The 14,673-nt window shown below is 37.8% G+C and overlaps 1 protein-coding gene across 3 annotated transcripts in view; it reads left to right on the plus strand.

Moving 5' to 3' along the window:
* COBLL1 (cordon-bleu WH2 repeat protein like 1) overlaps window positions 1-14,673 on the plus strand; it is a 92,251-nt gene that overhangs the window by 1,298 nt on the left and 76,280 nt on the right. The window lies entirely within an intron of this gene.

Raw genomic sequence — 14,673 nt, forward strand, 5'->3', positions numbered from 1 at the left:
AGAAAACAATACATTTATATGTAACTTTAAAGAACGTGATTGTAAATCTAAGTAAAGCTGCCCCTGTTACAAAGAACTAGGGGAGGGGTGCGTCCTCTAGACGGATTGCATCCGTTCAGAGGACGAGGAGAACTTTACCTTGACTTAAATAGTTGGATATGTCTGAAGAAAATTAATACACTCAATAACTTCAATAGGAATTTCAGGGGTTAAAAATGCTGACAAGATTGCCACGGTTACCATCTTCAAAAAGAAGGGATGAAGTAAATGGCGAGTGTGTGCTTTAAGACTTTCTGAAAGCTTGCAAAAATTAATTCTTTGGATTTCTGACCAAGCGAAGACACGGTGAGCCTCTGGAGTTGAGAGTAATTGATTTTAACGTTTTCTGGAGATAATCAGATCAGTTTGAAATCATGGATGCAGCAAATATAGAAGACTCACCGGGAAGAGCTGTTTATTCAGTAACGGCCTTGTGGCAGTTCCACACTTACGGTCATTAAGAAGTGAGGTTTGTATCATTAATCAATTTAGAAGGTAAAATTGCAGAATAGATGATTGTTACATCTCTGAGAGTTTAGGTGTGTAAGTCACGTTTAACTTAGCCAGTCAAAAGGATTAAGCATATGATAGTACAGTATACATAAATTTGGAAATTGCTGAAGTATTAGGTCTTGAAGCTCTTCACTTTTACTTTGGCAACAGGAACATACAAACAATCAAAAAGGCATAATTAGAATTTAAGTTGTTTTGAAAGCTTCTCTAGGCCTGAAGCCTGCCATAATGCTGTTGGTTATACTGAACTTTGGCTACTGCTTCCCAGACGGCAGGAAGCATAGTCTGTTTACCTAATACGACTTCAAGCATCTGTCAGCATTCACATCTCTGTTTTGAAAAGCATGTATCTAACAGGAATACTTATTTTCTTTTTCCTTGCAGGTATGTTTTCAAGCACTTTATCAGTTGTTCCCATATAATTTTAAACATAGAAAATTAACTTACCATTCCTTTCTTATTACAACAAGGGTTCTTTACTGGAAAATGTTAATTATTTCCTGGAGATGGTCTCTTGTTAGCTCATCCAAGCACTGAGTTTGAGACAAAAATCTAGGTATACCAGCAAAAAGGGCAATCCCTCCTAGCTTGTTAACAAGGATCCACAGATATGTGTTTTGAATAGTAAGCAGTAGTACTCCAGTTCTCCTCACCAAATGAGATTACAGGAAAAATTGTGTAACCTGGGAAAAAATGCATTGCAAATAGTAATTTTCTTTAAATGGATTACCAAATGGTATTACACTGCATTACAGCTCTTCCTAACCTGTCTAGCCGGGTGGAGAATGTTGTTAATCCACACTTGAAAACTGCTTATCAGTAGATGTATTCTTAAATCACTATTTGAAGTTATGGGGTATAATTATTGATAACTGTTTCAGCTTCAAAGATGAATTGATGCTAAATGCCAGGAAGGGTAGATGCTTTAAAGGGGTTCTGTGAGTTTTCAGGTGTTAATGTTTATTTAACCTGGGAGCGTCTAAGTAATTTAGTTGTTGGTAATACATTTGCATGATTCTTCTGTATGGAATTTTGTCAATGGTTGTTGTGGGACAAACTATGGGGAAGTACACCGTAATTATTCCCCAAAGGACAAATTTTTGCATGCAGGATGGTGCTTTCCTACTGAAAAATTGTTTATTAAAAGCTGTTGTGTATAAAAATGTTCTTTTGGATTTTTCAGAAAAATGCTCTGTTTTTCTCGAAGTATGATGGAGGTGAATCAGTAAAAATGTAAAAAACAGCTGCTGTTGGAATTTTTTGGAAGATGATGAATAGGAGCTGTGCCCAGTCACTGGCTGGACATGCCACATAGTTTCTTCTGGTAGCTGAAGAGGCTTGGCTGGATCTGCTTTTAAAGCATTTTATAGCATATCTACCTTGCTTGAGTTGCAGCACCGATGAGAGTGAGCTGCTGCCAGGACGTTTGACACAATCTGCTACTGTTGATCGCAGAGCTGAACTGGCTTTACAAATGTGATAGGCCTGCATGATGGGATGACAATAAAGTGTATGTTTTAATTCCTTTTTAAAAAAAAAAAAAAGGCTGTGGCTGGTAGCCAGTCTCTTGACCACACTTTTGCTGCCTTTGCTGGACAGCAATCCCATACTCTGGTGTAAATCAACTTTTATATGGACAAGCAAATTTCATTAGTTTAAATAAGTTTTTACCGTGAAGAGCTGTATTGCAGGTGAACTTGCTGTTACATTGTTGGAGCAAATTTGGGTTTTGCTAAACTAAAGATTGATTTAATTTGAAATATTGGAGTGCTCATTGATGTGTACCTTTTAATTCAGTCCTAATCAGTTTCTGATAAATTTACAGAATTTCACTTGTTTCCTTAAATAATATTTGCAACTATATGTTGACTTTCAAAATAACTTCTGACCTGCCTTACCTAAGCAAAAAAAAAAACAAACTTTTTTTTGTAGTTTTTTTTTTGTGTGTGTCTACTGAAAGCATGCTTAGAGGAGGTATGGATACTGCTGTGGGGCTGAAGATGTGCAGGCAGTTGTTTTGGGGAGGTGAGGGGCAGGAGACCAAACTAACCTTTGGTTAGGTTACTGCCAGAAACTCTCAGATGTGCATTCATGCTCCCATATCCTGATTCTTTGGCCAAGTGAATGTACTTGAACTGTTTTATAGTAAGAGGAAGAGAGAAGTCTTCACATGGTTAGGGGTCTCTGAGGAAGCGAGAGATGTGAGTGCTTTCAGAAAGAACAAGGCATTTAGCTTCTCTCTGGTGTGGCTCTGGTGCCCGCGTATTCTAACTGTTGAGTTCTTTCATGAAATAATTTCAATCAGATGATGGATCTCTGGAGAAATCAGCTGTGATTCAGTATTGCAAAGTGCCTGGCACCAGTACTAGCTTAAAATAGTGTTTTAAGCTCTCTTTCAGATTGTGAGTTGAGTCAGTTCACAACATAGCCAGAGGGTTGTTCAGGTATAAATGAAGGTCCCCCATAGTGTGGGGTGGGGCAGAGAGTTTAGCAATAACTTCGAACCAAGCGTTCTGTTGCCAAGCCACAGCAATAGACGGAGGAGTTCCAAGTTCGCTCGTTCTGGTGAAGTTTAGGTCAGGACTGAAAGCACATTTTCATCGTATAATGAATTAGCTATACACTGTATTAGAGATGCAGGTATGAAATAGTGGTAGGTTAAGATTCTTTTACCGCAGAACCTTCAGTGCAGCTGGACTGGACGTAGGGACATTCAGTATTAAAGATTTATTGCAATTAAAGTTCACTGAGATTTTCCAAAATTTTTTTTTGTAAACATCCCCCTCCCTCCCCCTCCCCCCCCTTAAATTTTACATTCATTAGTGCTCCCAAATCTAAAGCAGTGAGGTCATTTGTGTTGCACTGGTAAAGTTCTGTAAATATTACTTCTTTATTGTACAATTCTGTTCATGTAGTGAAGCCCTATTTCCCTGCAATAGGACATACTGCTAATGGGCTTACTAATTTTTGCAGTACTACTGAAAATTCTAGGAGTCACAAGTAGCAAAACAAAATGTTTCCTGAGATAGTATATAATGTCATTTGGTAACTTTTTCCTTAAATCCATTATCTATATTAGGATTCTCAAAAAAGCACAGATTTTAGTCTTTTTGCAAGTTTATGGATAAATGCGAGATGTTTGTGCTTGTGATACTAAATGGTAGCACTAGTTAGAATCAGAAATTAGGCTGGCATGGGTGTAACAAGCAGTCCAGTCTTAGCCATACGTTATCCCTTAGTTTAAGGAGTTCAAGATAAATATTTAATTTATTTTTCTTCCCCAGAGACCCTGATGGAGAACAACTAATTGAGAAGTTAGAAAATGGAAAGAATTTTGAGAATTTGCTACAGTAGAGTTTGCTATATGTGTACAACAGTGAGTTGACTATTTTGTGGGTGGATCTTATCAGAAGTCACTTGACTGTTCATCATTTCAGGGTATAATTTACAAATTGAATTCTGAACATATACCTAATACTTTCTGAGTTGATTATGTGGTTCTTAGTAGTGGATCTGCCTTAACTAAGGCAATATCAAATAGTTGCATGACATAGGGGTGCCATGAACTTAATGTTGTTGTGTTTAAAGGCTGGTTTAATTACTCAGTTTGTCGAGTCTGAAGTCATAGCTGGGTACTTATCGAGTATCCAGTGGTAATGCTCACTGTTGAGAATGTGTTGCTGTGGGAATGAGATCAAGGAAACATTAAGGGATTAAGGAATGTGGATACCAGGGTGAAAAAATGTGCGGGAGGGTAATACGTAAATAGAGAAACTAGCAGTTATTTCAAAACTTTGTCCAAGTGTGATGTTATCCTGTCAAAAGGAATAGTGAGAGCTCATGTTTAGCGAGGTATCAAAAGTGTGAATGGGAAAAAGTGCTTCGGATTGGAAGGTGGGTTTCGGTGTTATCCTCCCCTGCTTTTGTTGTTGTTACTATCTTGTATGAGGAATAACTGTTATCCGGAAAACCTGGATTTTTTGACTTGTTTGTGTAAACCTGATGATCACTGTTTATGTTCAGTAATTGCTTCTGTATTGGGAGGGAGAAGAAAAAAGCTCCTTGGAGAGGACCAAAACTTAGCTTCCAGAAGCAACTGAAGATCTTTACAGGATTCCTGTCATCTGAAATTCACCAGGAGTGTTTTGAAGTTGCAAATAAGTGGTTTCAGCTGTAATCCAGCAACATCTAAATAGACCTCTCTTCATAAAGTTCAGTACTGCTTCTGGCTTTCTTGACTGTAGCTTCAGAGAAAGTTTTCAAATATCCATTCTAGCTTGACTGCTGCTGTTTCTAGCTGCCACTGTTGTAATTTTATGTATACTAGAGAGCAGTTATTGGAGTTATAGCAATATGTTTTTTTTCTAGAAATGAACAAATCAATATGATGAGTTGTTATGTTAATGAAGGGCATACAAGGAATGCTGGTTGTTCTCTTTTATGGCTGCTTGCAAGATAAAGCCGATCTGATTATGCACTTTCTTTCCCTTTTCACCTGGCTCTCACTATCTTCCCCAACGACTGACCTGCTACTCTGACTTAAGTTCACATTGCTGCCTACCGTTTAAGAAAGAGTTACTCCTTACCGTATGCGTTTGCCATCACTGTACACTGCTCTAAAACTCGGTAAGTTGACGTCAAGGCAGCATTAGAGGATAACAAGAAGCCGAGATGTTGGCTCTGAGACTCCTGTAGAGTTCTGTGGCCGTGCCCAGCATTAGCACAATGAAGAGGAAACTCCGGCTGTGCAGCATGCAACAATAGAGAGTTCAAGGGGAAAAAACCCCCCACTGTTTTGAGCTGTAATAACCAATTAAAAATTAGAGGTTTCACTTGAATCCTCTCCTCTGGTGAGGTCCCACAAATACAGCTCTCTCTGTGAAACCAAAGTTAACACCTTTTCCAACTGGAGTTCCAAAGATGCCTTGTGCCTTAAAATCTGCAGTGGACTAATGGATAAAAGTGTTTCTTCTCATAGTTAGAAAACATTTTTTCTGCATGGGAAATGGAATACCATGGGAATCATTACAGAATTCAATTCCTGGATTTGTTTTTTTAATTTGCTAGGAAATTATACAGTTCAAAATGGGCATGCACATTTGTATGTATCTGTTACTGGTTGTAAACAGTCAAAGAGCTGTATGTGATTGAGGATGGTTCCCTGATCTAGCTAAGAAATGTCTCCCTTGGGAGCTGCCTGTCCGTTGACTGTTCTGCAAGACTAGGGTTGTCAGGATTGCTATTTCCAGTTAAAGAAAGTAGAACACATGAATATTTTTAGCTAGACATAAGTTTCATACTGTGAGAAAGCATTCATTTTACTGGGAACTTGAGTTTAACAAAAGTTTTCATTGAAGAAATACCTTTGTCTTTCATAGCTATACTTAAAGTTAACTGCACTTTTTTTTTTTTTTCTTGTTCACCTCTGTTCTGGAAATATAACTATTTGGTTTCAAAAACGTAGCTCAAGTTTATTTAAAAAAAACCCTAAAACTCCTCAGAACAGCGTAGACAATGATCACTCTGTGCTAAGTAATAAATGTCGTGATCTTGAAGTTTCTCAAATACTAATGATCGTGCAGCTTCTATTCTCTGCTCTGCATTTCTCCTATAAAGTGATATAATCTTAATTCCAAAAAAAAAAAAAAGTGTCTCAAAATAACAGGGTTAGAAACTTGAGTATTTCTCTCTAAAATCAAGTCCCTTTCCAATTTTATGTTTCTGAACGGGATTTCTTCATTTTGTTTTTTAAAATCTTGTTCTTTACGTGAGCCTTGGTTTCTTGTTGGGAATAAATTTTTCTTTTTTGCATTGTACCTGGCCTTAATATCAGGCCTCCAGATGTGTTTTTTTCCAGAGACTAAGGGTTTATATATTGGTTTATAGCACCTAACTTCTAAATATTTTGCTGTGAGAAGGTGTGAGCATCTTTTTCAGTTGTCCTTTGTAATACAAACAGCTTATAGACAAAGTTCTCAAAGTAGGATTTATGTAGCAGTGGATGTTTTACTCCCCTGCCCTCCCAACCCTACACTTTTAACCAAAAATTACATAGGCAGTTTGACAAATTCCTTAGAAGCCGAGATTCAGTACAAAACTCTTTATGTGGTGTGAACCACTGCAAATTGTTTTGTGTCTTGCTGTGAAGTTAAATATCTGTACTTTTAAATGTAACCGCACTGCATTCTTTCTAATTTTGTGGTATGTTTTCTCCAAACTTCTTTAAGCATGGCAAAGCACTCTTCTTCACAGGCCTCAGATGACGTGCTCCTTCCAAAACTGTTTGACCCATTCTCAGATGTTATACAGTCTCTTGGGATAGAACATGTTCTGTATCATTTTGCATCAACATCCTTTTACCAAAAGAGTATGCTGTGTTGGACACTAAGAAAGAAATAAGACAGTGCTTGTCTGGAGGGATAACGAGTGTTCTCTAGACCCGTTTATTTCATGGTGTATCTGCTTGGGCAGTTAGTGAAGGAGAGGGCTCTGACACAACCAAATGGGAGGCTGTGAAAGGAAAACATAGGGGTTGTGTGATTCTGTTCTAGAGTCATCAGTGGCCATTACAAGGTTGGCTTGAATTAAAAAAGCAAACAATCCATACATCTGGTGGAGTGGCTGTTTGCTTCTTTGTGTAAAACAAACTGTCAGTTTTGTTTTTTAATGTTGCATCCACTTGCATTTGTTAGGAGCTGTGCCGAGTAAAGTGAGTTAAATGAGAATGGTCCAGGGCATGGGACCATCAGTAGGGTAGCAATGGAAAACTTAGGTTGCTGCTGCCCAGACAATCTTAAAAAAATTCAGGAAAGTTAGTGACCACAAAAGGTGGTGAACTGATGTCATTCTGGAGGTCGCACTTTAACCTTCTGATTATCTGGGTACTTGTACATAATAGGGAGGAATACAGTGCAGCATTTTTTTTTCTTTTCCATTGCTATTGCTCTTGACCTTTTAAAAACCTACTAAAGTCCTTGTTTACTGTCAGACTGGCCTGACAAAATAATTGGACGTAATAGTGCAGGTAGAAGGTGATCTACCAAGATGTCTATGTTGAACTCTTCTCGTGATAACGATGTTGAAAACATTTTTTGCTTAGGAGGAACAATAGCTTTTGTCTCTGGATCTAGTGAAAAAACAGAGGAGCCAAAATGTCTGTTAGGAGCAAAGTTAAGAAAACAAATGTTTAAAACTCATCATTCTGGGATGTAACCCCTTTGGGCAAAAGCGAAGTAAATCTCTGGTCCTTCAGTTTGGAAGAAAAGTAAGAAATTAGTAAATGACTACCACGTAGTGGTCAGGTTTCCAGAAGTGGCATATTTTCTGATGTTTGTGTAAATGTAGAAGTTCAAGCTATGATAGAAGTATGCACTTTGACAACTCTTTTGATTCATAAACTTGATTCCTGATGAAAGGTCAAAAATCAAATACAGCTGTGTGTTGAATGTTATCGCTAGGTTTCTGTTCTTTCATTATTTAACTCTCGCTGCTTTCTCGATCTACTCTATGAAGTCTCCAGGCATAAACTTTCCTGCTGGTCTCTGACTCATGGTCTCTCATTTCCCTTCCTCTGCAATTTGGATCTTCTCCTTCCACCCACACTGAGTAGCCTCACTAATTCCATCCTTGGTGCTCTCTCTGAGCTATTTTTACCTCATTCAGTTTTTAAAGCGCTCACTACATGGAGAAAGTCCGGTTAGGCTGAATCTTAAACTTCAGATCTGCTGCTGCTTCCTTTCTGAAAGCCTTTATTGTCGATCATGCTGAGGAACTTTGAAGATGTGTAACACCTCATTTGTAAGGCAACTTAACAATTGTGATTTTAAACATCAGGAAGCTAAAGTGGCCTTGCCCCATCTGCTTTTTCTTGGTGGCAGATGCTCTTGAAGACAGCTCCTATTTTTTTTGCCTCCTCCCCAAATGGGGGGAAGAAGGAGGATATTCTTTCTCCTGATTACTTTATGCTGTTTTGCAATGTATGACCCTATCCTTAAACATTTTCATTGAGTCCTTCTGCATTTTTGGATTCTTTGTGTATACGTGTGTGTGTGTGTGTGTATAAATAAATAAATATATATATATATATATAAAACTCTGAGATTTAGAAAGAACCTGACCCGTCAGCCTGGTCCTTCCATCTCTCTCTCTTTTTTTTTTTTTTCCTGTGTCCCATCCTGCCTGTGTCAGACTTCTCATCCCTTGACTTCATCCTGAAACCACAGATTCTCCTCCTTTATTTTCCAAATATGGCTGCATGTTTAAACACTGTGTATCACATTTTACCTAGATTAATGCACCTTATTTCACTGTACTTACATGACCACAGAGACTATTTTTTCTACAGTGTTTTAAGGAGGGAAGGGCTTTCCAGGTTCTCTCATGTGACACTTTAAAGAGGGTTCATTTGCTATCTTTGGATAGCGCTCATTCACCTGTGGTTGAGTAATGCCTCACATTGCAGAACTTGGAGCTGAGATCTTAAGGTAGCAGTGATAGTGACAGCTGGAGACATGAAGTAAGATTTATTTTAATTTTTTTTCCCCACTTGAGCAAGTGAGTTTACTTAGGACTTTGCTGGGCCAGTAGCAGTATTTCTCTCAATATTGTATGTTGTCCTTCCTCAGAAGATACAGATATACCCAATGTGATATCTCCATGACAGGTTATCAGGACACTTGTTTTTGAAATGACCTGATGGAACTGGGTCAGATGTGTATTTATTCCCTAAACTCCTTTATTCTCCCCCCCCCTCCCCCCTCTTTTTTTTTTTTTTTCCCAAGTGATATGTACAGGGATTTTTAAATTTACGTAGTTGAACAGGTAATTGCAAAAAGTGTAATCCATTGTTTCCAGAGTTTGTTTTGATTGTTCTGCTGCATTGTAGGCTACCCTTTTTCTTCCCATATAGAAATAGTTGAGATAGTCTTGTATTTAAAAACACTCCGGGTAGCGCTCATTGACTTCTGTAGAAAGGCAAGGTGAGACTCTGGAAGACTTGGCAAACCACAGCATGTTATAAGTACCCCTTCAGAGCTGATTATCAGTAATGAGTGGGAGAGGAGAGAATCTGAAACTGCTTATTTTGGAAAAGCAATAAGGATCTGACATCATTGTCTGAACTGCTGGAGTCTCTGTCTTGTTTCTAAGCATCTTTCTTTGACTGTTCTCATATTTCCACTCCCCAAACATTCCTACAAACTTTCCAGCCTTTCTCCCAAAATACCCTACTGTAATGCGAATGAATACAGGGAGAGAAGGGAAATGTAATGAATTGTTAAATGAAACCTTCACAATCTAAAATTATTTTTGAAAAAGGATTTTGACTGTTTCTGTTTTGACTGTTATGGTGCGACCTAAATGAATTGGGGCTTACTGATTTTTTTTTTGTGATGTTGTTCTTTAAGGTACTGTTATAGGGGTGTTTTTGTTTTTGTAGGGTTTTCTTTGGTTTCTTTTTTTTCCTGCTTTTACTCACCCAAAAAAATTTCATGGATTGTTTAGCTCCAAAATGTAAAGCCTGCCAACTGTATGGGTTTACAGGAAAATTTTTTTTTTTAAGATTGCTTGCCAAGACTCAATCCAGAATAAATTTTTATGGTAGAATTGAGAATATTTGGAAATAATGACACATGACGTAAATGCTGAAACTTCATCCTATACCAACCAGTATTTCATACATGCGTTGGCTGTTGATGGAGACTGAAAAATTACTTGGCACCCTGACTGAGTGGTCTGATGGAAAGATCCTTGTGTTGTCAGACTCAAAGCTCTTTCCCTCTTTGGAAGAAACAGATGCCCTGCTGCTTGGGTTTTTTTTTTTTTTTTGGTTTTTTAAAATGATCTCCAAGAGGTAATCAAACATCTCTTTGGGTCTCAGTTTTATTTGAGAGAATTAAATTATGAGTATGATTCTGGCACCAGTGAAGCAATAGTAACTATAAACCATTTCTATGATTTCTAGATGAACATAGGAAAATATTAGGGCAACCCCCCCATATTTCTTTTTACCAGGAAATATGCTACGCTAATTTATATTTAGAGTTTGGATGGAAGTGATTAATTAAACATACTCAGGGCTAAATCTTGAAATTCCAGTTGAGAGATCTCTTTGAGGCAACATGCATTCTCTTTTTATAAAGCAACTGTGTAATGCATTAAGGCTGTATGAAAAATACCACCATTTTTTGTCTTGTAAATCTATTATAATTAAGTAGTTATTATTTGAGAAGTCTTACCGACCTAACTTTGTAAAGACTTATATAATCAGTTTGGAAGTGATTTTTTTTTTTAGTTAAAAACTAAATGCAAACCTCTAAAATAAGCAGAAGAAATCATAATCATTTTACATTCTTATTTACTTGCATTAGGCATAATCAGGAGCTAAAATTAGAAAATCTTCTAGAGGAAATATGAAAGTAAGTTCTATGTTATGTTTACGGATGCTTAATATAAAGAGAATTACTGATTAATTATTTCAGTGTTATTTCATCTGAACGTTGTGCTTTTTATTACTAGGTGTCTTTTCCGATTTTAATGTTAATGTTCTGTCTGTGTAACCTGCCTTCCTTGTGGGGAGAGGTGGATGATCATGTTGAAATCTTAAAATTCCTTTAAAAGTACCTCCTTTGGGCATAAAAATCCTTCTACTGCTCTGATATTGCCTCTGGCAGGTGACTTAGGTGCATTGTGAGGATTGGTGATAGGTTAACTTATCAAGCACATCCAACTGGAAGGATATTTTAATCTTGATGGGGGGGGGCATTAAAGCGCTTTGCTGCAGCTCCAATTTCATGAGTTCAGAAACTCATGAAACTGAGTTCAGTCCTGGTTCTGGGCTTAGACTGGCAAGAACCTTCAGCCTGTCTGTAATTGGGTCCTGTTCATGTGCAGTGAGAGGCTTGCAGCAGTCTTACATAAATTCAGCTCTACTGTTCCCTTGCTGAATATTAACAACTAATGTGCTTTATCCATGTACCCATGCTAGCCTAATGGGCCTTTAAAGCTCAAGGATACCATGGATGATTCGTGCTACTACTGCTTTCAGCTAGGTTCTGCATGCCGTCTCCACTGTAAAAGAACTTCTGGATATTCTTTCACGTTTCCTTCCATTTATTGTAGGAGGACTGTAGATCTGTCTATTTTTTGACAAGCTGATGCTACCTCTTCCTGTTTGTGGTGCAGAGATCTGTAGTAGAAAATGAAGTGCGCAGTAAACTTTTTACTTTATAAACACACGTTTTTGTCATAGCAACTTGCGAGAACTTTAAGTTGAAATAGAGATACCCTTGAAAAAATTACCCTGATTAACTGAGAGGTGTACAGTTCAGCTGCCAACAACATACCCAGCAGAATGGAGAAAGGGTTAAGTGTGTAAAGCATTCTTCAGTTACATGTAAACAAAAGCTCCAAGATTAGAAGTGATCATTTTTATGAATTTTTAGCATTGGCTTAAAATAATTTAAAATTTGACAGCTGGAGATCTCAGCAGTTATTGGTCTTTCCCACATCCTGTCACATCAAGTTTCACATCTTGGTGATACACTAGGAGAGTATTTACTTTAGTCAGTTTGTGGTATCATGTGAGTAAGTGCTCAGTGTGGCAGGGAGATCTCCAATCCAGCTGTGAAAGAGGATGTGATACTTTATTAAAGATAGGAAGGGATAGCTGAAACATGTCATAGCGTTTGCTGAAATTGTAGTGATTCAGTCCTCGAGCTCAGCCTTTTTAAAAACTCTTGGCTAGTGACTGTAAAGTGCGATCAGTCAGAAGATGTGAATTGCATCCTTAATCAACATACCTGTCCCAGTAAGAGTCTGTATTGTGTTTAACTGTGACTTCAGCTGAAAATATTTGTCAATCAAATATTTAAATAGCAGTGAGAAACAAGTGGTTTCATGACTCTTTATAAGAAAGGCTGATTCAGATCTGACACTGGGTATGGAGGCTCACTCTTCCCCAGTTCTCTGTATTGTTTGATAACAATTGAATGATCGGCGGCAGTCTTGTACCTGACTGTGTCTCTTGCGGACAGTCGAGGTGGAAAGGTGCTTCAGTATCTGTTTCTGAACTGAGTAGGTTTGCTGCTTCTGTTGAACTGTTGCAGTAAGTTTGTTGCAGCTTCTTCTTGTCTCTTCGTCAGCTGGAAGCTTAGTGATAAGTTGTTTTTGATCGTGAAAGTTTTTGTTCTAATTTTTTTTCTCTTTTTAAGGTTAGGCAGAGTTTCTGTTGTTTTATGATAAGACCTCTTCACTCACCCGCCCTCACTTTAGGACATTCTTTTAATTTTGGAATGTATTTGAAATGTCAGCTTTGAATTTCTGGCCCTAAAAAGAGGCTTTCTTTACTAGCAGCAGTATGGTAGTGACATTATAGCCACGTAATAAATATTCCAAAAATTCTGAGCGTTGTTATTTTAGGTGTGTCAAAAGAACAGTCAGGTGGCCATTAGCCAGGACTAGAATCTTTGGTTTGATAAGAAACTTGAATTTTTTCCCATAGGTTCCTTAGGGCAGTATTTTAAACCCAACCCTTCCTTATTGGGATAGAGGGAGAGGAATAATGTGGCTTCTGATTTTTAGGGTACTGGCACTTGGAGTTTTGCTGGGTACAGTGAAGGTGAACTTCTCAATTTCATGGAGTTTTCAGTTGAATTTTGGCTATAGCTCTTGTTTGTGTCTCTTTTTGCTTCTATCATCTGTGTAGGTAGCTGCCCATGATCTTTTTTTCAGATTTATGTTTGCTGTTTTTCAGCATGTTAACTCTAGTCTTATAACAACATCTGTGCTGCTTTTTTATTCTGTGAAGCACTGATCCACTCCAGTTGAGTTTAGGGGAATCTGGGGACAGATCTTGGAGATTCTAGCATATGAACCAACAGTAACTTGTCTCTGACCTAGCTCCTACCACTAAGGACGAGAGTAGAAGCTCTGGTGTAGGTGATGGTCTGATCTACAGCTGTCACTGAGGCTTCTACTGCTGCAGCTGGCTTGGTGGTGGTTCTACTTATCCTTTCCTCCTACCCCTAGGTCTTTTTTTGGCCAGGGTAGACAAACTCGGGGTTCTCTAGTGCTCTTTGTATCAGGTTCATTAGTTTCTAATAAAGAAGTGTGTCCTGTATTGGTAATATGTTAAATTGTCTTTGTGCTTCCACTGACATTTTGCTGACATACTACTCACCACTTGCTTGAAGCTAAATCAATAAAAACTGTAGACATCTTGTGCATTTAACTAGTAATACATTCCTCATTTTACTAGTTTTTCATGAATTAGTGGACTCAACAAGTGAAACTTTATTCTGAAAAGACTTTGAACAAGTGCAGTGGTTAACTGTTAAAAGAACAGTCTGTTTTGGTACTTCTGTTTCTAAAATATGACAACATATGAATGGAATGTTCATAAATTACTACATGGTTATAGAATATGAGTGTATAAATCATATATGAAATGCTGTTTGGCTAGTTACTTTGATGGGTAAGAATGTGGAAACTTGGTGATTTCTGACAGAATTCTGATGGCTGTGAAAACATAGGATACAGAATTATTACATATTTAAAATAATCCAAGAGGGGTCTAATCACAAAATTTTTTCAATACTCTTTTAGACATGCTGCTGAGATTCTCTGCCATATTCGATTTAAACTTAGGGAAAACTTGCAGAGGCTGTTCCAGATTTTAGGAGAGTGTGTGTGTGTTTTAAGGGATTCATGAGATTGTACAGCTTAGATCATTCGGTCGGTATCTCATGCCTTTCATCTGAAAGCTGTGAAGTTGGAAAATCCTTTGTCTCTGAATTTCTTGGGTGTTTTGGAATGAATTCCTAGGGGGAAAAGTGTTCTGATTTCTTTTTAGTTAATACTTTTAAACTTAACTCACGTTGTTTCAGAGCACTTAGTGTACATCCAAATACTCGGATAAAGACCACATTAGAATTTCAGGAGCAAAAAATCAGAAAGATAAAATGCTTGCTGAATTGGAGGTGCTGTTTCTCATAATGAGAAGGGAGTTATAGGAACTCTGATAAATAAAGCCTGCGGACAAACTGCACAGCTGTACTTAGGATGAAAACAGGATGTTGGTTGTATTGCTGCAGGGACTACTGTATAAATCAAAGGATATGCTAT

This window comes from Struthio camelus, chromosome 6 (genome assembly GCF_040807025.1).
Source record: "Struthio camelus isolate bStrCam1 chromosome 6, bStrCam1.hap1, whole genome shotgun sequence".
NCBI classification, from domain to species: Eukaryota; Metazoa; Chordata; class Aves; order Struthioniformes; family Struthionidae; genus Struthio; species Struthio camelus.